Here is a 24725-nt window from a genome sequence, read left to right on the forward strand (position 1 = left end):
GTTTTCGGTTTTCATTGTGTTTTTTTATGTCCTGTACCCATATATACATGTATATATAGGTATAGATGTAGGTATGTACATATATGTATGTATATATTATTTATATTATTATATGATCGAACACCACGCATCCTTTTCCAAGTAAGTTTTAATTTGATAATTATGATGCGCACTCTCCAACTTTTACTAATTCTCCTCTGTCTATCTCTCTCCCTCTCTTGTTCTTCAGTCTTTCTGGTTTTCTCTCTCACCCTTCCCTATTCTTCTCCTCTCCCCTTCACCGTTCCCTCTCTCTTACTCCCCCTCCTCGACTCTCTCGTCACTGACACGTGACGAAAGGGAAGCCTTCTTTCCAACTGCTATCTTCACCGAGACAAGACAGCTTATCCTGTCCCTCTCATAAGCTGTCTCCTTAATGCGTTCAGAATAATTTTTCCATGGTCTTGACATAACAACCCTCATCGTTTGTTTTTACTGTGTTATTCTCTTTGTCCTGTCTTTCACTGTTTTTACTTTAATATGTCCTGTACCCATATATACATGTATATATAGGTATAGATGTAGGTATGTACATATATGTATGTATATATTATTTATATTATTATATGATCGAACACCACGCATCCTTTTCCAAGTAAGTTTTAATTTGATAATTATGATGCGCACTCTCCAACTTTTACTAATTCTCCTCTGTCTATCTCTCTCCCTCTCTTGTTCTTCAGTCTTTCTGGTTTTCTCTCTCACCCTTCCCTATTCTTCTCCTCTCCCCTTCACCGTTCCCTCTCTCTTACTCCCCCTCCTCCTCCTCCTCAACTCTCTCGTCACTGACACGTGACGAAAGGGAAGCCTTCTTTCCAACTGCTATCTTCACCGAGACAAGACAGCTTATCCTGTCCCTCTCATAAGCTGTCTCCTTAATGCGTTCAGAATAATTTTTCCATGGTCTTGACATAACAACCCTCATCGTTTGTTTTTACTGTGTTATTCTCTTTGTCCTGTCTTTCACTGTTTTTACTTTAATTGTTTTTACTTTAATTGTTTTTACTGTCTTGTTCTTGTTACCACTTTACCCCTCCGCAAAAAATCCCAAATTCTACTTAATTTGTTTTGCGAGAAGGACTGAATCAACGAAATATACCGCCGGAAGTTCTTGTTGACAAACAACAGCAGTAATTTTATTAAGCTGAATACACGTCATTGATTGGATGAAATTACCGAAATACTATAACTTTAACGTGAAATAACTTCCTAAATATAAGCTTTTCTCAAAAACGCTAAGAGTAAAAGATGTTTTATATGACACATTCTACCAGTGTCCGAAGTTTGAAAGTGTTTAGTTACAAAAAATTATTTTTTAAATCTGTCGGTCCAAAGGTAAAGAACCTAGCGTTGGTTGAAGGGTGATTTTCAAGCAGAATATTAGAAAAGGTATAAGAATTAGGGATACATACGTACGTACCATACATACATACATACATACATACATACATACATACATACATACATACATAAATACATACATACATACATAAGACAGAGAAATGGGGAAAAGTGAAAGGATCTTTTCGGTTTGAAAGGCAGTTTTTCCTAGCGGTGTCATATGAAATTGTCACCCATAATTATAACCCTAGTATCGATCTATTGCATTTCAATGTGTTTTAGGATTAGGGTTAGTTAGGGTTAGGGGTGGGGGGAAGGGTATCAATTTTTTCTTCAGAAATGTAAATAAACCCAATCTTTTTCTTAAACGAGGGACATATTCATGCGGCACAGAATGTTTTCACCTCAATAGACGTCATTGATTGGTTGAAATTGCAGAAACTGAAGGAAAAAAAAACAACAAATATCTTACAAACTATAGAATTTTCTCAATAAAGCCAAGAGAAAAAAGATGTTTTATAAATACATTCTACCAGTATACGAAGTTTAAAAGTGTTTAGTTACGTGGCAATTATTTTTAAAAACTGCCGTTCAAACCGAAAAGATCCAAGTGAAAATTAATGACTAAAATGTAATTGAATGAGTTAAAGAGGAACGAAGGTAGAGAATAGGATCTGGTGGCGAAGGACGATCAGGGGGTGAAGGAAGAAGATATGTACGAAAAGAAAGAAACCATTAAACGTTTAACTTTTCTTCTTCATCGCCGCTCTCAAACATATTCCAGTGTTTGAACTGTTTGTATTTCTCTTTGGCGGACAGAACATCATCAGTTCTTATTTGTTTTACGAAAGGAACAGAGAGATTGGCTGCTCAAGTGAAGAAGTAAAAAGAAAGCAAATATATAGATAAACATGAAAGAGAGAGGGGGGGTGAGGAGAGAAGGAAGAATGAGTAAGAAATGAGATGTGAGAGAATGGGAATGTGTGTGCCTCTGTGTGTGTGTGGGAGAGTGTACGCGCGCGTTGATGGATAGATAGATAGATAGATAGATAGATAGAGAGAGAGAGAGAGAGAGAGAGATAGATAGATAGATAGATAGATAGATAGATAGATAGATAGATAGATAGATATGTAGGTAGATATGTAGGTAGATAGTTAGATAGATAGATAGATAGATAGATAGATAGATAGATAGATAGATAGATAGATAGATAGATAGATAGATAGATAGATAGATAGATAGACAGATAGATAGATGGGGGCAGAGTGAAAAAAAAACTGTTACTGAATGACCGGGAGAGAAAGAGGAAGAGAGAGTGCGAAAGAGAGAGCGAAAAGGAGGGAGGAGAGGGAAGGCAAAAGAAGGAAGATTGAAAACTGGGTACTGAGTGAATGAAAGAGAGAGAGAAAATTGTTTTAGGAGAGAGAGAGAGAGAGAGAGAGAGAGAGAGAGACAGACAGACAGACAGAGTGGGAAGAGATGGGGGGGCAAGATTGGGTTACTGCGTGAGAAGGGAGAAAGGTAAAAAATAAAGAGCGCGTGAGAGAAAAAGAGAAAGATGGAGAGAGAGAGAGAGAAAGAGAGGGGGAGGAGAGAAAGCATTTTTAACAGAGAAAACATAAGATATAGGGTTGAAGGAAGTAAGAGAGGAGGAGTAGGGAAGGATGAGCGCGGAAGATATGAGGTTAGAGAGGAAGAGAGAGGAGGAGGAATATTCGGATATTTGGGTCGACATGCACTCTTGCTAGAATAACTTTACTACAAAGTGGGATAGAAGAGAAATAAAAGCTACTTACGTATTATGTAGGGTTTTATTGATTTATTTGTTTACTATTTACTCATCATCATCGTCGTTTCTATTGGTATTGTTATTGTTGTTGTTGTTGTTATTATTATTATTATTATTATTATTATTATTATTATTATATTATTATTATTATTATTGGTATTGTTATTGTTGTTATTATTATTATTATTATTATTGGTATTGTTATTGTTGTTATTATTATTATTATTATTATTATTGTTATTGTTATTATTGTTATTATTATTGAGAGGTGGAGGGGAAGCATGTTCAAACATGGAAAGCCACAAAAGTTTCAATGTAGCTTCAAAAAGCAACTGTGTCTGTTAGTAAAAACTGTTACAGAAGTACACCTTGTGTGTGTGTGTGTGTGTGTGGTGTGTGTGTGTGTGTGTGTGGATTCACACATACATATTTTTATGCGTGTATTTTTTAAATTATATTTGACCTACTTCATACATTAGACTGTGTCCATGCTGGGGCACTACCTTGAATTTTTAGTTGAATGAATAGACCCCCAGTAACTATTTTTTAAAGCCTGGTACTTATTCTATTGGTCTCTTGCTGAATCACGAATTTACAGTGACGTAAACACACCAACACCGGTTGTCAAGCTATCTAAACTCTTTCACTGTAGTCTATGTAAGACTGAAATTCTTCAGTTGTAGATAATCCGGGTGTCATAACAGTACAATGGTTTTACTATTATGATACCTGGATTTTTTACATATATATGTAGACTCTAAATGCTCATACACACACACATATCATTTAATGTGTGTTTTGCATGCTGGCATGGGTTGGACAGTTTGACAGGGGCTGGCAAGGCAGAAAACTACACCAGGCTTCACTGTCCGTTTTGGCGGGGGTTTTATGGTTGGATACCCTTCCTAATACCAACCACCTTACAGAGTGGACTGAGTGCCTCATGTGTGGCACCAGCAAAGCCTGTTTTGGCATGGTTTTTATAGCTGGTTGCCCTTCCAAACACTAACCATTTTGCAGTGTAGACTGGATGCACCAACACTGGTGGGGTCACCAAATAATTTGCAAGACAAAGATCCTTTAAGAGGTGGAACATTGAAGATGGCTTTGTGCCAGGTGATGACAGGTTAGAGTGTGACAAAAGGATAGAAACAGGTGTCTTGCTGTAGAGGAGATGCATGGCTACCCAGTCAGAAGGAAAGAGCAAGAGAAAGAGAGAGTGATCAAGAATGACAGAGAGAGTGGAAAGGAGTGAGAGAGTGAGAGTGTAAGACATAGTGGGAGTGAGATGGGGGTGAAGTGCCAGGTAGAGGGATCTCTGTGGTCAGAGCTAGAGAGGGATGAGCTCCACCAGATCCCAAAACAACTAGAACATACCATTTTTTATATGAGGGTGCTCACACAACACCATCAAAGAGTTAGGGGCCCATAGCATAGTACACACACACACACAAACGCAAACACATACACATGCACACACACATATATATGGTACACGAACAAGTCATACTCAATAACTAGTGAAGCAGCACCATAGTCAACTGTGACCAAGGTAAAAGTGACACCTTAGAAATATCAGATTGTTGGATCAGGTGATGAAAATCATGGAGAGGGTCATAGCCAAACTAATTAAGGAGAGAGTTAGTCTAGATGAAATGCAATTTGGTTTTGTGACAGGGAGAAGCACCACTGGTGCTATATTTCTGGTAAGGCAGCTGCAGGAGAAGTACCTAGTCAATGATAAACCTCTGTACTTGGCTTTTGTTGACATGGAGAAAGCCTTTGACAGGGTCCCCCAATCTCTTATCTGGAGATCAATGCAGAAACTAGGGATAGTTAGTGAGAGCTGTACAAGCCATGTACACGGATGCAGTCAGTGAGGTGAGGGTTGGCAATGAGTATAGCAATGAATTCAGAGTACAAGTAGGGGTCCACCAAAGATCAGCCCTCAGCCCCCTCCTATTCATCATAGTCCGCCAGGCAATAACAGAAGAATTTAAGATGGGCTGCGCCTGGGAGCTCCTCTATGCTGATGACCTTGTTCTTTAACCAGAATTATAGAAGAAATTTCAGGTGAAAAAGCAAAGTCTAGAATCGAAGGGCCTTAGAGTTAACCTAGCAAAAACCAAAGTCTTAGTAAGTAGGAAAGCAGACAAATAACAAACGCTTTCAGGTCTTGCTTGATCTGTAGAAAAGGTGTATGTAGAATCTCCATAAGAGGTACCCAGTTCAAGTTATGGACACATAAGGGATGCAGCAATATCAGAGGAAGGGTAACTAGGAAAATAGTTTTTTGTGTGTGGAAGGTACAATAAACATTAAAAATGTACAGAAAATAGATTCCATCAAATGCCAGGTGGATAAGCTAGAGGTAGTTGATAGATTCCGATATCTAGGTGACCATGTCAGTAGTGGAGGTGGATGCACCAAGAGCATAGTTGCAAGAATAAAAATAAGCTTGGCAAAGTTCAGAGAGCTCCTACCTCTGTTGGCAACAAAGGGCTTCTCCCTCTGAGTGAAAGGCAGACATGGCAGTGAAACATGGCTGTGACTGTTGAGGAGATGCATAAGCTTGTAAGAAATGAAGCTAGCAATGTTAGTGTGCATGTATGACAGAGTGTAAGCATCTAGAAAGAAAAGTTGAGCGTAGGAGACATCAGATGTGGTGTGCAAGAGCGACAACTGTGCTGGTATGGTTCTGTGATGTGTATGGATGAGGACAGCTGTGTAAAGAATGCTGATCTCTAACTGTGGAGGAAACCTGTGGAAGAGGTAAACCTAGGAAGACATTGTATGAGGTGGTGAAGCATGATCTTTGAATGTTGGGCCTCATGGAGGCAATGACTAGTGACTGAGAGCATTGATAATATGCTGTGCTTGAGAAGACCTGCTAAACCAAGTGAAATTGTAGTCATGGCCGATGCCAGTAGCACACAAAAAGCACCTTTTGAGCACTGGGCCTCATAGAGGCAATATGGCCAATGCCAGTGTCACATATCTAGTACCCATGCTGGTAGCACATAAAAAGCTCCTATCAAACATTGGTCTTCACAATAAGTGATGAGCCTGACACTTATCCTAGGTTTGGAAACATTCAAGGAAGCAAGCTGGATCTGCCTCAAGCAATGTCAGATTTTTCCACCAGCCTGATGCACTTTTTGATCAGGTGTCAGAAGATGAGGCATCCACTGAACAGAAATATTCATTGTGCTAAAGTCATTATGCAGAATATTCTCAACTATCTCACAGGATATGTATTGGCTATTTGATTTATAGTTAACTGCCTGTCATCCACCACTGTGTTATGAACATGATCAATGTTTTCCTCAGTGGTGGCAGCTGCAAGATGTCCAGGTCTTTAGTCATCTTTATGATTCTCTCTTCCCTTCCTAAATTCAGCTGCCCACTTTTGCACTGTAGATAAAGTTAGAACACCATCTCTTAGTATCGTAACCATATCAGCATTAATGTTCTTGGGAGCTAAACCGTTTTTCTGCAGGTACTTGATAACAGAATAATGCCAAATTTTGTCCATTTTGAAGAGAAGTTACGAGTTACTTTTAAAGTTTTCTTTGATCAGTCTGATGTCAGTTTACCTGGAAAGAAACAATGCAGTTATTACTAAAAAAAGTTGAAATTAATGCTTGGAAGGTTTCACAGCTCTAGCTTCACTGCTCCTGAGTCAGCCTATGAACTTTTCAACCCACCCTCATATGTTTTTAGTTCAATAGCTACCACCAGCACAAAAATTTACATCATTTATTTCCAGTGGCCAAGGGCCTTAGACTTATACAAAAAGGGGTAAAACATATTTAAGGCCTAGATAATTTGCATAATTTATAGAAAAATGAGCTGAGAGAAATAACTCAGAGTGGCAAGAAATGTGTTTGAATAACATACATAAATACAGATATATACCATGCAACATAAATTCCTGATTTGTTAGAATTATCTAGAGGATGTATCATAATTACGAAACAGTGATTAAAGTCAGCTTCACATGAGAAGGGGAGTCTCCTTCTCAACATTCCCCAATGATGCATCTTTCATATGCAACACAGGTACCACATATCAAATCTATACTGATTGGAAGAACAGAGATCTTAAAAGCATCTTCCAGTGAGGCTATGTTAAACATGTCCCTTTTAACTACTAAAATCACAAGCAATGTCTCTTTAAATGTTAGACTTCATTGAATTTCTTTCCTGATGAAAGCAGTTCCTTATCATAGCTTGGACCTCTTCACAAAGACTGGGAGACAAAACATATTTCAACACCTCACTTCCAGCACTGACTTTCTACCAAGCACAGATGAAGCCAACAATGAAGTGTTACTCTCATCCAGAGAAAATTCCTTTGACTGACTGGCATAAATCACTTGCAGACATACTCCAGCCTCTGGTTCACAGGCTGGCTGTCTCTTCTCTCTGGCTTTTCACTGATTCTTTAATGGCCTCTGTTCATTGGACCTAGCTGGTCTTGTCCTGTCTTAACTCAGACATTCCTGATTCATTCATTTATCCAGGATCCATCACCTTTGTTGAATCCAACTCTGCAAGCAACAACAGTAATCTTTGTACTCAGACCTTCTCTAGAATGTTAGGCCTCTAGACAAGCTTAACTTCCAGTTTAACTCCCCTATATTGCTCTATAAGCAGCTCTCTCTGCTGCCTCCCCTATCCTACACACAACTACCCTTTCACTCTTTTCCTTTCATTCCAATGGCTGTAAGCCTCTTCCATACCGGATGGGCAGAAGATTTCCCTACAGACAACCTTGACTTGGAAAAGCTGTGTAACACTATCCTTTCTCCCTGCAATCCTGCAGAAGGCTCTTGTACTTTGTAGGCTTGATCACACTCTTGGGACTGCAAGCTTAATCAAAATTATTTTACTTGCCTTTTCAGACCACAAAACTACACCTGGCTTCAGTGTTGTATGGATGATCTGGAGAAACTGCAGTCTTTCCTCATGCCCACTTTCATATCCCTATGATTAGGCCCTGTGTAGTAGGCACTTTGTCCTTTTTGATGGCTTTTGTCCCTCTTTCACAAACTTGATTGCTGCTGTTATCTTCCCCTGTTGATAGTATTTCTTGAACCTTTCCTGTTCCAGACTGTGGGCAAGTGTTGCAAGCACCTTATCATGGTGTCACTTGTATCTCCCTTGAGTAAGTACTATTTTGGACCCTGACAAGATAAGTGCCAGGGTGCCCGTTTTACTGCAAAGTCTACACATCTGTGCAGGTTTGTAGGTATTGAGACTGAGTCACACACCCTCCACAGCAGGAAAGAGATATGGAAAGGTTCCAGTCTTCACAAGTCTAGCCATGTGACCTTCATTTCAGGGAGGTCCCATTTAGTCCAAGCTCCTTGAGATACCAGCTCCACAACTCTTGACCTTCTTTCTTCCTCCAGCTTCAATGCTGGATCATGACTCACCTCTCTCTCTCTAATAATATCTGCCTTCTTCCATTGTTGGAAATGGGAAGAACTAAGATTCTGCCATCCACTGCATGTGATTCCAATGATGCTGTGCAGTTTCAGCATGCTTGCAGTCTCTGCAACTCTGATGCTAGCCACCAACTTTTGCCTAAACCTTGTTATGATACCTGCATGTCTGATATGCTCATCCTGGGAGTTCCTGTACATCATTACAGCTCTACATTTCACAAACTTGAATTCCACCACCATGGATGACAGAGGAAGTTTGAGATTTTCATATTTTATGTACTCGCTTATTGAAATGAAGCTTGGAGGGACACCTAGCCACCTTCAGAGGTATTTGTTTACCTTCATCTCCCCTCGTTCTACTCTTATCATTAGAATCCCATACACTGTCAATAACCACATGATTCTTGGGAGAAATCTGTGTTGGTAGAGTCATGCCTTGTATTTCAGCCACTCTTCTGCTTGCTTCTCAGTATTGGTGACCATTACTTCTGTCAGAGAGTGAATTGTCAGACTTCCTCCCAAAGCATTTGACTAGATTTTCCACTATTGATGGAATAGCCTCTCCTTGCAAGTGCAGCTTGATTCTATTTGTTAATTTGCCTCCCCTGATCACTATGCTCCTAGATTTTGGGGGCTTACCATTCATGCTAGTCTGTGTTTCCATGTGTTCAAGTGAAGTCAGATCCCATTATGCCTTTACATGCATGGTGGCTCCTTATTGGTTATGTGTGTGTGTGTGTTTGTGTGTGTGTGTGTGTGTGTGTGGTGTGTGTGTGTGTTTGTGTGTGTGTAACCAGAAATGACTAGTAAAAGTAGCATTAATTCTCTAGATCATTCAATTCTTCTCAACTGATCAATGGGGGCAATTGAATAATCCAATCAATAACAAACCTATAATGACTACTAGAAATATATATTACACACACACACACACACACATATATGTTTGTATACACACACATATGTATATATACATACAAGTACATACATATGTATACACACACATATGTATATATACATACAAGTACATACATATGTACATGTGTGCGTATATATATATATATATATATATATATATATATAACAACATTATCATCGTTGCTTTAACATCTACTTTTGCATGCTTGCATGGGTTGAGAGAATGTAACGACAGAAATTTTTTCTACGCTGAGGTATTCTTCCTGTTGCCAACAAGCCTGACTTGTTTCCAATAATCTCTCAGTCTATTAACAATAAACAATTTTTATGCAGAGAGCTAGAAACAAATGACACTATGAATGAAAGTTTTGTTTACAAAGCTTGTACAACATGTATATGGACATACATACATACATATGTACATACATACATACATACATACATACATACATACATACATATCATCATCATTTAATGTCTACTTTCCATGCTCGTAAGTCAGAGGACTGTGCCAAGGCTGCTGTCGGCTTTGGCATGGTTTCTACAGCTGGATGCCTTTCCTAATGCCAATCACTTTACAGAGTGTACTGGATGCTTTTTTATATGGCATCAGCAGGATGAAGTCACCAAATAATTTACAAGACTAGACCCCTTGGATGAGGGAGGGGTTAGTATTGAGGAAGGTTGCTTTGTGCCGAATGAGAGAAGTATGAGTAGTGGGAACAGAAATGCCTTGCAGTAAAGAAGATACATGGTTACCTCAGTAGGAGAGAGAAAGACAAAGAAAGAAGATGGAGAGCGGAGAGAGAGAAAGAGAGAGAGAGAGAGAGAGAGAGAGAGAGAAACAAAATGTAGAGGGTAGATGAGTGGGGTGTAAATGAAGTTGAACCAAGGATCGAGCAGGGTGAGAGGGTTGGTAGGTTCACAAGATTACAAAATGAGAGTGGTGGAAGGGTCGTTAGGAGGATATGCTGTGGGAAAGAGATTCAACAGGTGAGATTGAGAGGTACCTGGAGGGAAGGGGAATGAAGTGGATGGAAAGCACAGGTGATGTATATACACATATACAGGTATATACATCATCATCATCATCATCCTTTAGCGTCCGCTTTCCATGCTGGCATGGGTTGGACGGTTCAACTGGGGACTGTGAAGCCGGAAGGCTGCATCAGGCCCAGTCTGATCTGGCAGTGTTTCTATGGCTGGATGCCCTTCCTAACGCCAACCACTCCGTGAGTGTAGTGGCTGCTTTTTACGTGCCACCCGCACAGGTGCCAGACGGAGCTGGCAAACGGCCACGAACGGACGGTGCTTTTACGTGCCACCGGCACGGAGGCCAGACGGGGCAGCGCCGGCAACGGCCACGATCAGATGGTTTGCTTAACCACAGCTGCAATTTCCACTGATGTTGATCATATATACATATTATATAAATACATACACATGTATGTATATCACAAAATGTGTGTGTGTGTGCATGCATGTGTGTGTGTGTGAGAAACATCGTGTGACAATGTAAAATAGTAGGAGGTCAGGTTTGTGTGGATCAAACCAACCAAATATCTTAATCTTGTCTTGGATATTTTTTTACAAAAGAAACACCTATTAACACACTCCAGACACAGGGGAGGGATCCCTGTAGCATAATGATTCTTAAAATTTCTGGCCCACAACTCTAACTAGTTCTATATCACATTGTTAGTATCTATTGTCATCATTGTCTTATCCTTTTGCTCAGATAAAGTGGATCCAACATCAATGAGAAAGACTGAAGTATTGAGAAGAGTGGATCATATTACTTTCAGTAGAGTGACTTACATAACACTGAGAAGAAGGGAAAAAAGTCTTGTCCAAGCCAGCACAAATGTGCAAATGCACAGCTAATATTGACTGCCAAAAGTGTTAAGAATCTTAGTCAATTGATTAAAGTAGGCTTGATTAGACTATATTATAATTATGAAGTTAAATCAAAAAGACTAGAGCATGTCTCTAGATGTCTCTTCTCTGCAAAGAAAGATCAGACATTCCTACTCTTTAACATATATAATTAACTTTGAGAGATTCATTCTTAATTCATTGGAATTATGTCGTCTTTATATGTGTTGCTAACTGTTTATAGGTTTTTGTTTTCTCCATGTTTCTAGTATATGACATAGCCAGCTAAACTGTCCAGGTCATGTCAACATGGAACATGGATGTTAGATAAATGATGATGTCATCGAATATATCATTCTTTATTTATCCAAATTCATGTGAACTCAAATGGTATATCTGAGTTATTTCCTTAGCTCATTTAATTTGTCAACAATGTGGCACCTTGGGCAAGTGACTTCTACTATAGGCTCAGGCCAACCAAAGTCTTGTGAGTGGATTTGGCAGATGATAACTGAAAGAAGCCCGTTGTATGTATATATATGTATGTATGTGTGTGTGTATATGTTTGTGTGTCTGTGTTTGTCCCCCCAACATCGCTTGACAACCGATGCTGGTGTGTTTACGTCCCTGTAACTTAGTTGTTCGGCAAAAGAGACCGATAGAATAAGTACTAGGCTTACAAAGAATAAGTCCTGGGGTCGATGTGCTTGACTAAAGGCAGTGCCCCAGCATGGCCACAGTCAAATGACTGAAACAAGTAAAAGAGTAATGCAAATGTCTACCATCCTAAATTATTTGAAACTTTTTGTAAAAAAATAGATAAATAGAATAAAATAAATAAATAAATAGTTCTATTTGTAAATCTATTCTTTCCCTAAAATTCTTTATAAACTGTTCAAGCAGGCTACAGGTAAAAACAAATGTCCATATTTGCTCCTTATCTGCAAACAAAATCAGACAATTTCCTCAGTATGTGAATTAACTCTTAGAGATTAATCCATAACTTCTTGAAATTATTTCTCCTCTTCTTTGAGAGTCACTAGTAATTACCTTTAGGTTCTTTATCGTGGTTGTTTTATTTCTCCAACTTAGAGGGAAACTTTAACCCTTTCGCATTCAATCCAACCATACCCAGCCAAAATATTCTATTTGTCTTATGTTCAAAATGGCCAAATACAGTCTCTCACACCTACCCTACAATGTCATTCTAAACGTTCAAGGGGTGTCTAAAAAGTCTTGAGCCTCAAAAAACAAAACATAGTACAAGACTTCTGATGATTTATTTTTTAACATAGTCCCCTTTGACGGCTGAACTCTTTCTCCAGTGGTGCTGAAGTGCCATTATCCCGGCGTAGAGGAACTCTTTTGTTTGAGACTCTAAGAAACGTCCTACAGTGTCTATGACGTCATTGTCAGTGGCAAAATGGCAACTAACCAGGGCTTTTTATCATTTTTGGGAATAGATGAAAGTCAGAGGGGGCTAAGTCTGGAGAATAAGGCAGATGGGGAACAAGTTTGTATCTACAATCACGAATTGTCGCCATGGCAACCACTGAGGTGTGGGCTGGAGTATTGTCGTGGCATTACAGTAGCTTTTCAAGGTAATCGATCAGCAAGACACCTTGAGAATCCCAAAAACTGATGCCATGACCTTGCCAGCTGAAGGAATGACCTGGCCTTCTTTAGGATAGGGGAAGATGTGTGCTTCCACTGCTTTGATTGTTCTTTGGTTTCAGGCTGGTAGTGATGAACCCATCTTTTGTCCATAGTAATAAAACGAGCAAGAAAATTCTCTTCATCGGCTTCAAACAGTTCCAGATTGCTCGTGGGCAAAGTGCACCTGGTGTGTTTCTGTTCAGGAATCAAAAGGCAAGGGACCTACCTTACAGAAGCCTTTGAGAACCCAAGTTCTTTTGCCACAATGTTGTCTGCTCTTTCATTTGAGATGCCCAGTCTCTCAGCTATCTGGTGACATGATATTTGATGATCTTGCATTATCATACCAAGAGCAAGGTCAATGTTCTCCTTGGTAGTTGCAGTTGGAGGCCTCCCTGGTCTGGGATCATCTTCCACACTCTCTCTGCCATGCTGGAATTCATTTACCCAGCATTTGACTGTTGCATATGAAGGAGCATTGTCTGTTAAGGTTCTCACCATATCTTAATGGATTTCTGATGGAGTCATGCCTTTCAAATGAAGGCACTTCATGACAGCACGATTCACAGTTTTCTCCATTTTCCTTGTAACCTCGACACTTGTTTATTCAAAAATCTGTAACAAAAAAATAATAAAAATATCAGAATCACGAAAATGAGCAAGAATACTCCGAAAAGACTGTACTTACCAGAAAAAATTGTTTCAGCTACCTTGCAGCCCTGTTTCTAGATTAGGCTCAAAACTTTTCATACACCCCTCGTAAGCAATCCTATAATCGAAATCTTAGTTACAAGATAATGCATGGTTAATTCAATGTGAATAAATAAGCTTTACATTTGACAAAGAAATCTAAATGCTAAAGGGTTAATCAATTCATTATTTAGTTGGATGACTTGCCTGGACCAATGCAATCCTTCCATGCCAAATGTCCTAGTGGGGTGATGCGGCATGAACATCTAGCCTGGATTTTAGTCACACTGGTCTTTTGCCAGCTGAAATATCTCATTTGTGCATGTCACGATGATAGAAGATAGCAGTAGTTTGCTCACTGAACTGATTGATCCAGTCCATTAAGAGTTCATTTTCTGTTCATTCATTCAGCATCAAGTGATAACCACCATTGCTTTAATAACATTCATTTGCCTGGCCATTGCTAAGGGAGTGCACTGGACAGTATTGTACTCTTACTATTCATCGGTCTACCCTCAGATTTAGAAAATACAGTTTAACAAAAACCTTCCCACAATACAAATTAGAGCCTACCCAGAATATTCTGATGCACCCCCAGGCACCAAAGTCTGGTGATGGGCCTATTCATTTGCTGAAATTGTTCACACCCACCATGCTGCATCCCATGATTACAGTGTACTCTTGTTTGGTGGTTACATGGTATTTAATCCATGGCTAGGACCCTGGCAAGCTAAATAGTGGTTCCGCACTCCTCAAAAACTTGGAACTCTCAAACCAGGGCCCTTCTACTGGATACAGTTTAAAGTCATAATTATTGAAGAATGTTTTTATTTGTAACATTCAAAATACAACTCCTTAATCTATGTATCAATCTTGTGAGTCTTGAATAGTCTGCATAGGTCATAGGAACTGTACATCGACCTCCTGAGTAAGCAATAAAAACAATATCAACAATACCAACAACAACAACACTCTATCATAGCAGGCATAGGCAACTTTTTATATCAGAAGTAAACTTCAGATCTAAAACAAATTCAAAGTAATTTAGGTTTGCTATTCAGAAAGTCCCATGGGTCACAATTTGCTTATGACTGTCCTATAGAGTCACTCTGTTATTAATAGCAGTCAAATCCATTTCAAATCATACCTTATTTTCTGATATAAGGAACAATCTCATTACATAATACTGGTCCTATGTGCGTCTAAAAGATGGGATGGTCATAGCTAGAATGTCAAGCAAAACTGGCCCTGAATTAAACGACAGCAGCAGCAGCCATTCAAGAATTTGGACCTGGAGATCTCCATTTCAAGCGACTTTGAGGGCCACCTCCCAGTGGTATCGGGTGTCAACGAAGAGCCTTCGACTACAACAAGACGACCAAAGTTTTTTTTCCCAAGGTCTGGGGTCTCCCGCCCCTAAGCCCTAAACCATCACCTAATCACCCTTACCCGTCTTGTTGCTTAACAACAACAACAACAACAACAGCAGCTGTAGTAATGGTTTCACTGGTACAATATCTCAAATTTGCAAAGTGGCATGTAGGTAATTTAATCAACTCCAGCACTTACAAGGTTGGCTATAGTGGGATTTGAACTCAAAATGTTGAGAGTGTTACTGAATACCCCAGTGCTAAATCTATTGTTAGATATTGCGATTTCTAACACTGGCACATTGCCACACATTTTTAGGAGGAATGGCATGACTAATTAATTAAACAGGTTCCTGGATTTGATCAGCACATATTTTACCAACTCCAGAAAAATGAAAAATAGAAAGTCTACTTCAGTTCATTCTGAACACAGAATGCAAAAAAAAGGACAATAGTAAATACCACAAGGTATATTGTTCAGTGCCTTATTAATACTACCTATCAACGACAGCAGTAACAGAGCCACAAAGGCACATATGTGGTAAAGGTAAGAACTACAACATAGCCACCGGTGCTGCATACTTTGTATAAGGACATAGTCTTTTGTATCCCAAACTTGATTAAGGCCAGCTGAGGAAGCTTCACATACTGCCCCAGCAATGGTTTCTCTTTGACCTGTCTGTTGTAACAAGACATGAAAACAAATTCTCAACTTCTTGAAGCTGGCTGAGTTCACGCTAACTTTACTTCAGTATTACTATTTACAGATCTCTCTTACTCTCGTTACCCATTTTGTGTTGAACCCCACCCCACCCCCTCATGCCCTACGCTAATCACTGTACCCAGAGTTTCCTCATCAGAATGTGGCTCCTTAGACATTCCTTTCCTGCACGTGTCTTAACCTATATATATATTGGCTTGGTAATATTTAGAGGAACATTATTGACAACAATCTCGTTAATCTAGGTGACTCCCAAACCCTGCAAATTTATAAATAATCACTAAATGTGAAATAACTGACTAAAAGTAAGGGGTTTCTTCTCGACTAACCCGTAGGCTCGACTTCCAGAGCTGTATATCTGTTTTTAATTTTACTTATTAAACACTATATAGCAGTAATTAATATGAATAAATTAGCAACTTATATTTAAGGTATCTAATTCATTAAGAAAAAAAAAAAAGTCTGTTATACCATTTATTTGCAGCAGTCTTAAAATCCAGCATTGGAAAAAATTCTGTGGCATCCCCTTCTTTGGTGGTCTAAGCATGTGCTTCCTTTTTAGCATCGTCCTGATTTTATGGACCTTAGGGCTTGATTGGTAACTTGTGCTCAGTCCCTACGGATGAAAGCAAATGTGACCTCGACGGAATTTCAATTCGGAATATTAAATAACACGATTAAATACCGTCAGACAGTTTATCCGCTGACATCTCACTGATTCAGTTACTCCACCGACCACCCTTTAAGCAATAAACGGGGTTTCTACGTAGACGTTAAACCTCTCAGAAATATTTAGCCAAATTTACCTCAAATCGCACCCTCTACAGCGTTAAATAAAGGAAAGGATATTGGATAATGTATAAAAGTCTGATACTGAAAACGATGGGATTATAGCTCTTTTCAATTAGGACTTACCTCGGGTTAAACAAGAACAACAACAAAACGTACCGAAGCCTCTACTTTAGCAACTAAATTAGCCTCAAAAACATACCCTTCCAACTTGTAAAAATAGGAAAGGTAGAATGGATAATGTAGCCCTAAATAGAATGCGGTTGGCGTTGTGGGGTGGGGTTAAAGATAGTTACGGCTGGAATGCTTTTCAGAATGGTTTTGCTCGATGAAGGATAAATTGGGACTAAACAACAACAACACTAGTGAAAAACACTCTTTACTATACTTATTGATATCAATTAACGGCTATAATAGTACATACCACAGCTACTACTGCAGTAGATACTGTTGCTGACACTACGAATACTATTACTACTACTGCAGTGTAGCTGCTGCTGCTGCTATTCTGCTGTTGCTGCTGCTGCTGCTTCTACTACAGAAACCGTCATCGTCGCCGTATAACCGTCATTCACTATTATTATTTTTTCTTCTTACACTTTGGACAATCCACTTTCTATAGTACATTTTACTCGTTTACCACTGGTTTATCCTACTATGGCTACCAATATATGTACGTATGATGAAACTATTATTATCATTATTATTATTGTGCATATTATAATTATTCTTTCTTTTCGTTCTTGTTGATGTTATTTTTTTTAACCCTAGATCTTCCCCGCCGATCGTGCAAACCTTATGATCAAAGACATTCCAGCTGAAACCATTCCGTCTTTTATAGTGAATCTAGGGCTACATTATTCAATGTGTCATTCCGTTTCTTAAGTATATTTTCAAATTTAATGGTGGTGCGAGTGATTAGAAAGATATATGACTGCTATTTCAAGCATGTCGGGCGACCATCTTCATTAGCCCGGGCTCCATGTCTCGTTGCCGTTATGCATATTATCGCAGTTAGATGCTTCTTAACGCCTATTATCATCATCGTCTGGATTTGCAGAATAGATTGAGCGGTTAGACAAAAATACCTTGTTCTATTTAGTTAACTGATATTATACATTCTAAGTTCAAAACCCGTCCATATCAACTTCACTGCTTTCATATTATTCGGGGGTCGTAAATGTACTGACGTTGATGTAATGTAATCACAACCCTCCCTTGAAAGATAACTGTCGTTTTGTGACAATGTCAAAAATTAAAATATATACACATCATACACACGTGCGTGCGTGCGTGCGTATGTATGTATCTATGTGCACGTATGTATTTGTGTGTAAGTATATATATGCATGTATGTATATAGTCGCGGTTACTATTAGGAGATTTCATGAATGGTGCGTGAGGAATATAGTAAACACGCTTTCGATGAATGGATCGGCCATTCAGTTTTCAGTTCCGCTTGTGAGGGTGTGGAACCGAAAGAGGCCATGTGCCCGGAAGACTGGATATATTTTTAAAAATATTTCTAGCGGTTTGTGCGTGTGCTCTGACGTTCCCCTGAGAATCTGCTTTCTAAATTTGGAAGCTTATAAATATATCATACTATATAATACAAACATAAGTACATATGTACATAAATACATACATACATACATACGCACTCGCGCACACACGCATACACACACACACACACACACACATATTTTGCGTACATTGCTATACGTGTGCAGTACATGACACCAATTAAAACTAAAAATGAATGAGTTAATTAAATTGTGAAACCGTTTCCTGACTTTTGGCCTGTCCTTTATACATATACACACACACACACACACACACACATATTTTGCGTACATTGCTATACGTGTGCAGTACATGACACCAATTAAAACTAAAAATGAATGAGTTAATTAAATTGTGAAACCGTTTCCTGACTTTTGGCCTGTCCTTTATACATATACACACACACACACACATATATATGTGTGTGTGTGTGTGTGCGTGTGTATAAGTGCATGCGTGCGTATCGGTAGCAAAGCGAGGGTGTTGGGGGCGGTGCCCCCTGGGCTATGCTTTTATGGGGCTTCTTACGCAAGGGCTGTCCCGGGCGGCACCCTTTTGCTACGTCACTGGTGTGTGTGTGTGTATAAGTATACATGTGTGCATGTAATCATACATATATATATATGCATACATATGCATATATATATATATACATATATAGGTCAAATATGTATGTATATATAGATATGTGTGTTTGTATGTAAACGCCCACACACGTGTATATATGATTGTGTGAATGAGAAAGGAGTACTCAATAAGAATTCTTTAATACATTTACTGGAAGTTGAAACTTCAAACTTCATATGTCAGTAATCGGAGTTTTTCATTTGTCATCTCAGCAAAAATTGTGACCAATATGACATGAGAAATGTTGTCACAGAATATGATTTGTTATTTACCATTTCATATACTACTTTTTCTATTGATCACAGTTATCCAAAGTTTGGAAATCGTAGAATTTATGAAGTTGCAGCTGTTTCTATAAATGACACATACATAAAAGCGTACATGCTTAAAAGCATGTATGTATGCATGTCATTATTCAGTTTTATTTCAAGATTTCTTGTCAATAGAGAAAGAGCTGGTTTCTAACATAGATCCAAAATGCCTTCATTGGAATTTCAACACCAACAACAGGGTATTTTTGTTTGTTTGTATGTATGTATAAGTGCAGATTTGTATATTTTGTTTTATGTGTGTATTCTCATGCATATAGTTGAATATTTAGACATGCTCATATATATTTAAAATGATAAACTTCTGGAAAATTTTACAGATTTTTACAGTTCCAGTGATGGATTGGATCTGTAGTCTTCAAATTAGCTTATGTATGTATGTATTCTTTTATTCTTTTACTTGTTTCTGTCATTTGACTGCAGCCATTCTGGAGCGATTTTGTCTTTTAAGTTTTATTTAAGTTCTTCTTGAGAGAGTTCGAGCCAGTCGCTAACAAAGTGACAAGACTTTTTGAATTAAGAGAGTTCCCAGTGTTTGTAAATGTGTGGTTGAGTTGGTGTGTTGGTTGAACTGTTGATGCACACACCCAAGTGTGTGCATCTGTTCATCTAAAAATCTCAGATGGAGAATCTTTGGAATGTCTTACAAATCTTCACTGTGCCGCTAATAGATTGGATTTAGAGAATGCGTGTCAGTTTTTTTGTTTTTTTTAGCTCTTTCTTTGAAAAATCTAGTATTTCCTGTTTATTTTTGTGTAAATCTGTAGGTTCATAGCCAAATGTACCTATGATGATAGATACAAAATGAGAATTTATAGTCAGCATACAAGAGCTGTATGTTTCACATTAATTCATGTTCTCTTTATCTTGGACCTTTGATGGTACATTCACATCTGCTGAGCAGCTGACCTCTTCACCAGTGCATGACTTTTGTTCTCTGTTCCACAAAACAATATCAGGTCTGTTATGTTTGCACCAAACTGCTGCTTTTGTTGTAGTGTTCCATCAGTATTCCTTGCTTTTAAAGGCGTCTGACATGCCTTTGATGTATTCGTCAGAGTAATCCATCTTGCATCAATCTTGTAGATAGCATTGTAAATAGTAAATAGTTTTTGCAACTATTTCATGCCTTAGAAACAAGTATTGCATAGACATTTTGGAGCAGCTGATTTTGATGATGTGGGTGATATCTTCCACACTGGTATAGCATAGCTGAGTTTAGTGGTATCTCTGTCTCTCTATTTTATCAGGAATTTTGTAGCTATTTCCTGTTTCTGGATAGCAAAGGCATATCCTTCTAGCTGGGATATAATGCATCTAACACAGGTCCAGGAGAAGCTACTCTATGTATGTACATACATATATGTATACATACATACATACATACATATGTATGTACAAATGCACACACACATGCATACATTTATATATCTATATGCCATGATAGATCGCTAGCCACTACACATTCTTTATTTTCTCTCCTTGTTTCTTTCTGTGGAAGAGTGTAGGCTCAAAACGTTAAAGACTTTTCCACTTCTTGGGCGTTATACTAATACGTCTGTTTGTTGTCTACACCACCTGTCTTTGTCTTTTGTTTTTTTTGTGAATTCTCCCCCTATATATATATGTAGACAACAAACAGATGTATTAGTTTAATGCTTGGGAAGTGAAAAAGTCTTTAATGTTTCAAGCCGATGCACTTCCACAGAAAAGGAGAACAAAAAGAAACAAGGATAGAAAATAAAGAATGTGTAGTGGCTGTAAAGATTATATATATCGTATGTGGGTGTGTATATTTACACATACATAAGACGGTTGGCTGAAAAGTTCATAGGCTAACCAAGATACTCTCATAGAATGTGACCAAATGTGGTCTATTTTTCAACACAGTTCCCTATGTGATCCACATATGTCTTCCATCAATGTTACAATATTTGCATCCCACTGGTGTAGAAGCTTTCATCCTGTTGGTCAAAAAGACATCATCATCACTGCAATACTAGTTCCCAGCCAAGTGTTTTTCCATGTTGGGGTACAATTGATAATCAGATGGTGCCAAATCAGGAGACTAGGGAGGATGATTAACCAGTTCAAAGCCACAGTCACGTACATCAGCCATTGAAACCAAGGACTTTTGTGCTGGAGTATTGTCATGATGAAACAAGACGGCCCCTTTCTTTAGTTTTCCTGGGCGTTTCGTCTTGTTAGCCTTTTGTAACTGCCTCAGTAAGTTGGCATAGTACTCCATTGATGATGTGGCCCTTTTGAAAATAGTCAATGCACGCATTGTCTTTTGCATCCCAAAAAACTGAGGCAGTCACCTTCCCTGCTGATGAAATGACCTTGACCTTCAGAGCAGTGTTTTCCACTGCATGGATTGTCTCTCTGTATCTGACTCAAAGCGATGAGCCAACACTCATCCTAGGTTAGGAAATGTTGAAAGAAATCAGCTGGATCTGGTTATTTTCTCTGCAATGAAGAGGTCTTACCAAGCCTATCATCTTCATTCTGTGTCATCTCCACCATGTGGCCCAAAATCTTGAGATCAGTTTTCATTACTTCTTCCTATGACCTCCTGGATCTCCCTCTTCCACATGTTCCAGCCATTTTAAATGATCCACACTCCTTTATAAAGCAGTTATCATCCACCTGCATCTCATGAACATACCTGTATAGTCTACTCATCTTATGCCCAATTGTTCTCTCAACACATTTGCACTTTGTCATATACGCATACTGATATATATATATGTATGTATAATGTATATGTATAACGTATACATTATATATCAAAGCTGAAAAAATCATCACGGACTCCTTTATTTTTTTACTTGTTTCAGTCATTTGACTGTGGCTATGCTGGAGCACCACTTCTAATCAAGCAAACTGTAAGCCTAGTACTTATTTTATCTGTCTCTTTTGCTGAACCACTAAGTTATGGAGACATAAACACACCAGCATTGATTGTCAAGCGATGTTGTGGAGACAAACACAGACACACAAATATATGCACATACATACATACATATACATACATATATATATACACATATACGATGGGCTTCTTTAAGTTTTGTCTACCAGATCCACTCACAAGGCTTTGGTCAGCCCTAGGCTATAGTAGAAGGCACTTGCCCGAGGTGCCATGAAGTAGGACTGAACCTTGTGGTTGGTAAGCAAGGTATTTACCACACAGCCACTCCTGTGCCTATGTTACTTAGAATTTCACATTACTGTTCGTTGGACAGTTGTGATCATACGTTATAATCACAGCTGTCTGATGAATTGTAACATGAAACTCTGAGTAACAGTTTGTGAAGACTTTGCAGCTTTTAATAAAAGCATATTACTCTGTCTTTGGTATTCAAGTACTCTTTTTTCCACCTTGTTTTGCATTTATGTACTTACTTGTTTATATATATATATATATATATATAAAGAAAAAGGAGATAGTCAGACTACCTCCTTTTTCTTAATATATAAAATCTGTATAATATTTAAGCAATCTATACTTATATATCTTTATCTGTCTGTCTGTCTCTCAACCATAACATGTCAGGAAATATGAGAGGTGAATATATTTAGTTAACCACTTGTCATCCTTAGGACTACAGCTGTTTTGCAGCCTTCATCATGTAATAATAATTGTGATATATAATAAATTATATTTACACGTCTGTGCTAATATGCATGCTATACATTGTAATGCAATTCTGTATTTACAAATCAGTGTCAATAAAGAAAGCTAGCTCATCAGATCACCAGAATGTCATGGTTACACCAATGCTTCAGCTTGAAGTGATAATACTGATGCAATGTAATATTTTAAATCTATTTGATATGGTGTATAATATTTTAACAAGTATTTGCTGGTAAAGTGGTGATGAAACAATTCTAGTATTATGCATATATTTTATATATCACTGTGATCACTGTGACCAACCAGGCTATCAGATGTTGCTACATATCGCTGGTCACAATGCGCTTCGCATTGTTTTAGCCTTCAAATGACGCCACCTTGCTGGCTAAGCGAGCAGGCCAACAAAAGAAAGAGTGAGAGAAGGTTGTGGAGAAAGAGTACAGCAGGGGTCGCCACCACCCCCTGCCAGAGCCTTGTGGTGCTTTAGGTGTTTTCGCTCAATAAACACTCACAACGCCCGGTCTGGGAATCTAAACTGCGATCCTGCAACCGCGAGTCCGCTGCCCTAACCACTGGGCTATTGCGCCTCCATATATATACATATATACATACATATATATATTTTATATATATGTATGTATAAATATATACACACACATATATGCATAAATACATACGTATATATTATTGATGCCAAGCAGGAGCTTCACAACTGCATGCAGTGTTTTGGGGAGTATAGATTTAACCTATTGTTACAACTACTTCTAATTCTGCCCTGACCTAGAGCAGACAGAGGAGACAGTTGTGGGAGATGGTTCTATAGTTAAGGCATACAGGACTTGGAGGAGATTTGGTGCTTTCAGATATGTGTCACTCAGGCTCGTTATGTGAACCAGTTACCTTTCTATGGTTCAGTGCCTCATATGTATACTTGGGAGAGCAGGAAACTAGTAGAATAAACTATGTAGCATCCATTACACACTTGGATTGGTTGGTGTTAGGAAGGGCATCCAGCTGTAGAAACCAAAACAGACTGGAATCTGGTGCAGCCCTCCAGTTTACCAGATCTAGTCAAACCATCTAACCCATACCAGCATGGAAAGCGGACATTAAATGATGATGATGATACATATACCAGGCTTTGCAAAAGTCCTGTTACACTTGGTTTTGATCTTTTGAGAGGTTAATCTGTGTAATAGAAAAAGTGCTGTGAAACATACTGGAAGTTGTACTTTTGCAGCATATGTCATTAAAATGTCTTTACCATTGTGTGCAGGTGTATGGAGATATAAGCGAAAAGAATCGAGATCTCTTCTCTCCTGTGCACAGGCCACAACAAGTCCAACATCACCAAGTGGCTTAATGTCAGCCAGATGACTGTCCACAAAGTTGCAGAGAGGCTCAAAAATGGGAAAGACCTCAAAGATGGACCTCGATCAAGCAGACCTCAAATTGTCAGCCGTTTGGCTGCGAGAAAGTCCTTTGAAAGTGATCCAAAGCTCAAAATGACTGTGCTCATGAAGAACAATATCTCGGAGGCCACAGTATCCAAGTCCATCAAAAAGGAGGGTGGCAAGAGCTTGAAGTACGAGGAAAGGCCTCTGCTCACTGACCATATGCGAGAACAATGTTGGAAGTGCTGTCGTTACCTTCTCAATGACTTGAAGTGTCATGGTAATTGAATTTTCGTTTTTTCTGATAATAAATCCTTCGCGGTCAATCTAGTCATCAACAAGAAGAACAGCTGTGCGGTCAGCTTCAGCCAGGATGTCTCCGAGATCTGTTATATGTCCATGACCAAGCATTTCGCTTCCATGATGGTGCTTGGCATTGTGGTTTCAAATGGTAAGAAGATGCCACCAGTGTGGTTTGCAGCTGGTTACAGGCTCACCACAGCTGACTACAGGGACATCTTAGTCATGAAA

The 24725-nt window shown here is 38.7% G+C and overlaps 1 protein-coding gene and 1 long non-coding RNA gene across 2 annotated transcripts in view; one reads left to right on the forward strand and one right to left on the reverse strand.

Annotated features, from left to right (window-relative positions):
- Positions 1–12693: 12693 nt before the first annotated feature.
- LOC118763047 lies at positions 12694–17100 on the reverse strand. The gene is made up of 3 exons (XR_004998798.1): positions 16768–17100; positions 16324–16468; positions 12694–13686 (listed from the first exon to the last, which is right to left on the reverse strand). It is a non-coding gene; the product is annotated as an uncharacterized LOC118763047 (long non-coding RNA).
- Positions 17101–17191: 91 nt separating this feature from the next.
- Positions 17192–24725, forward strand: part of LOC115210860 (kelch-like protein 9) — a 360010-nt gene continuing 352476 nt past the window's right edge. Inside the window, exon 1 of the mRNA XM_036502263.1 lies at positions 17192–17314. The gene's annotated coding sequence lies outside the window, so the exon portion shown is untranslated. The remainder of the gene's footprint in view (positions 17315–24725) is intronic.

Source organism: Octopus sinensis, linkage group LG4 (assembly GCF_006345805.1).
Source record: "Octopus sinensis linkage group LG4, ASM634580v1, whole genome shotgun sequence".
Classification (NCBI taxonomy): Eukaryota; Metazoa; Mollusca; class Cephalopoda; order Octopoda; family Octopodidae; genus Octopus; species Octopus sinensis.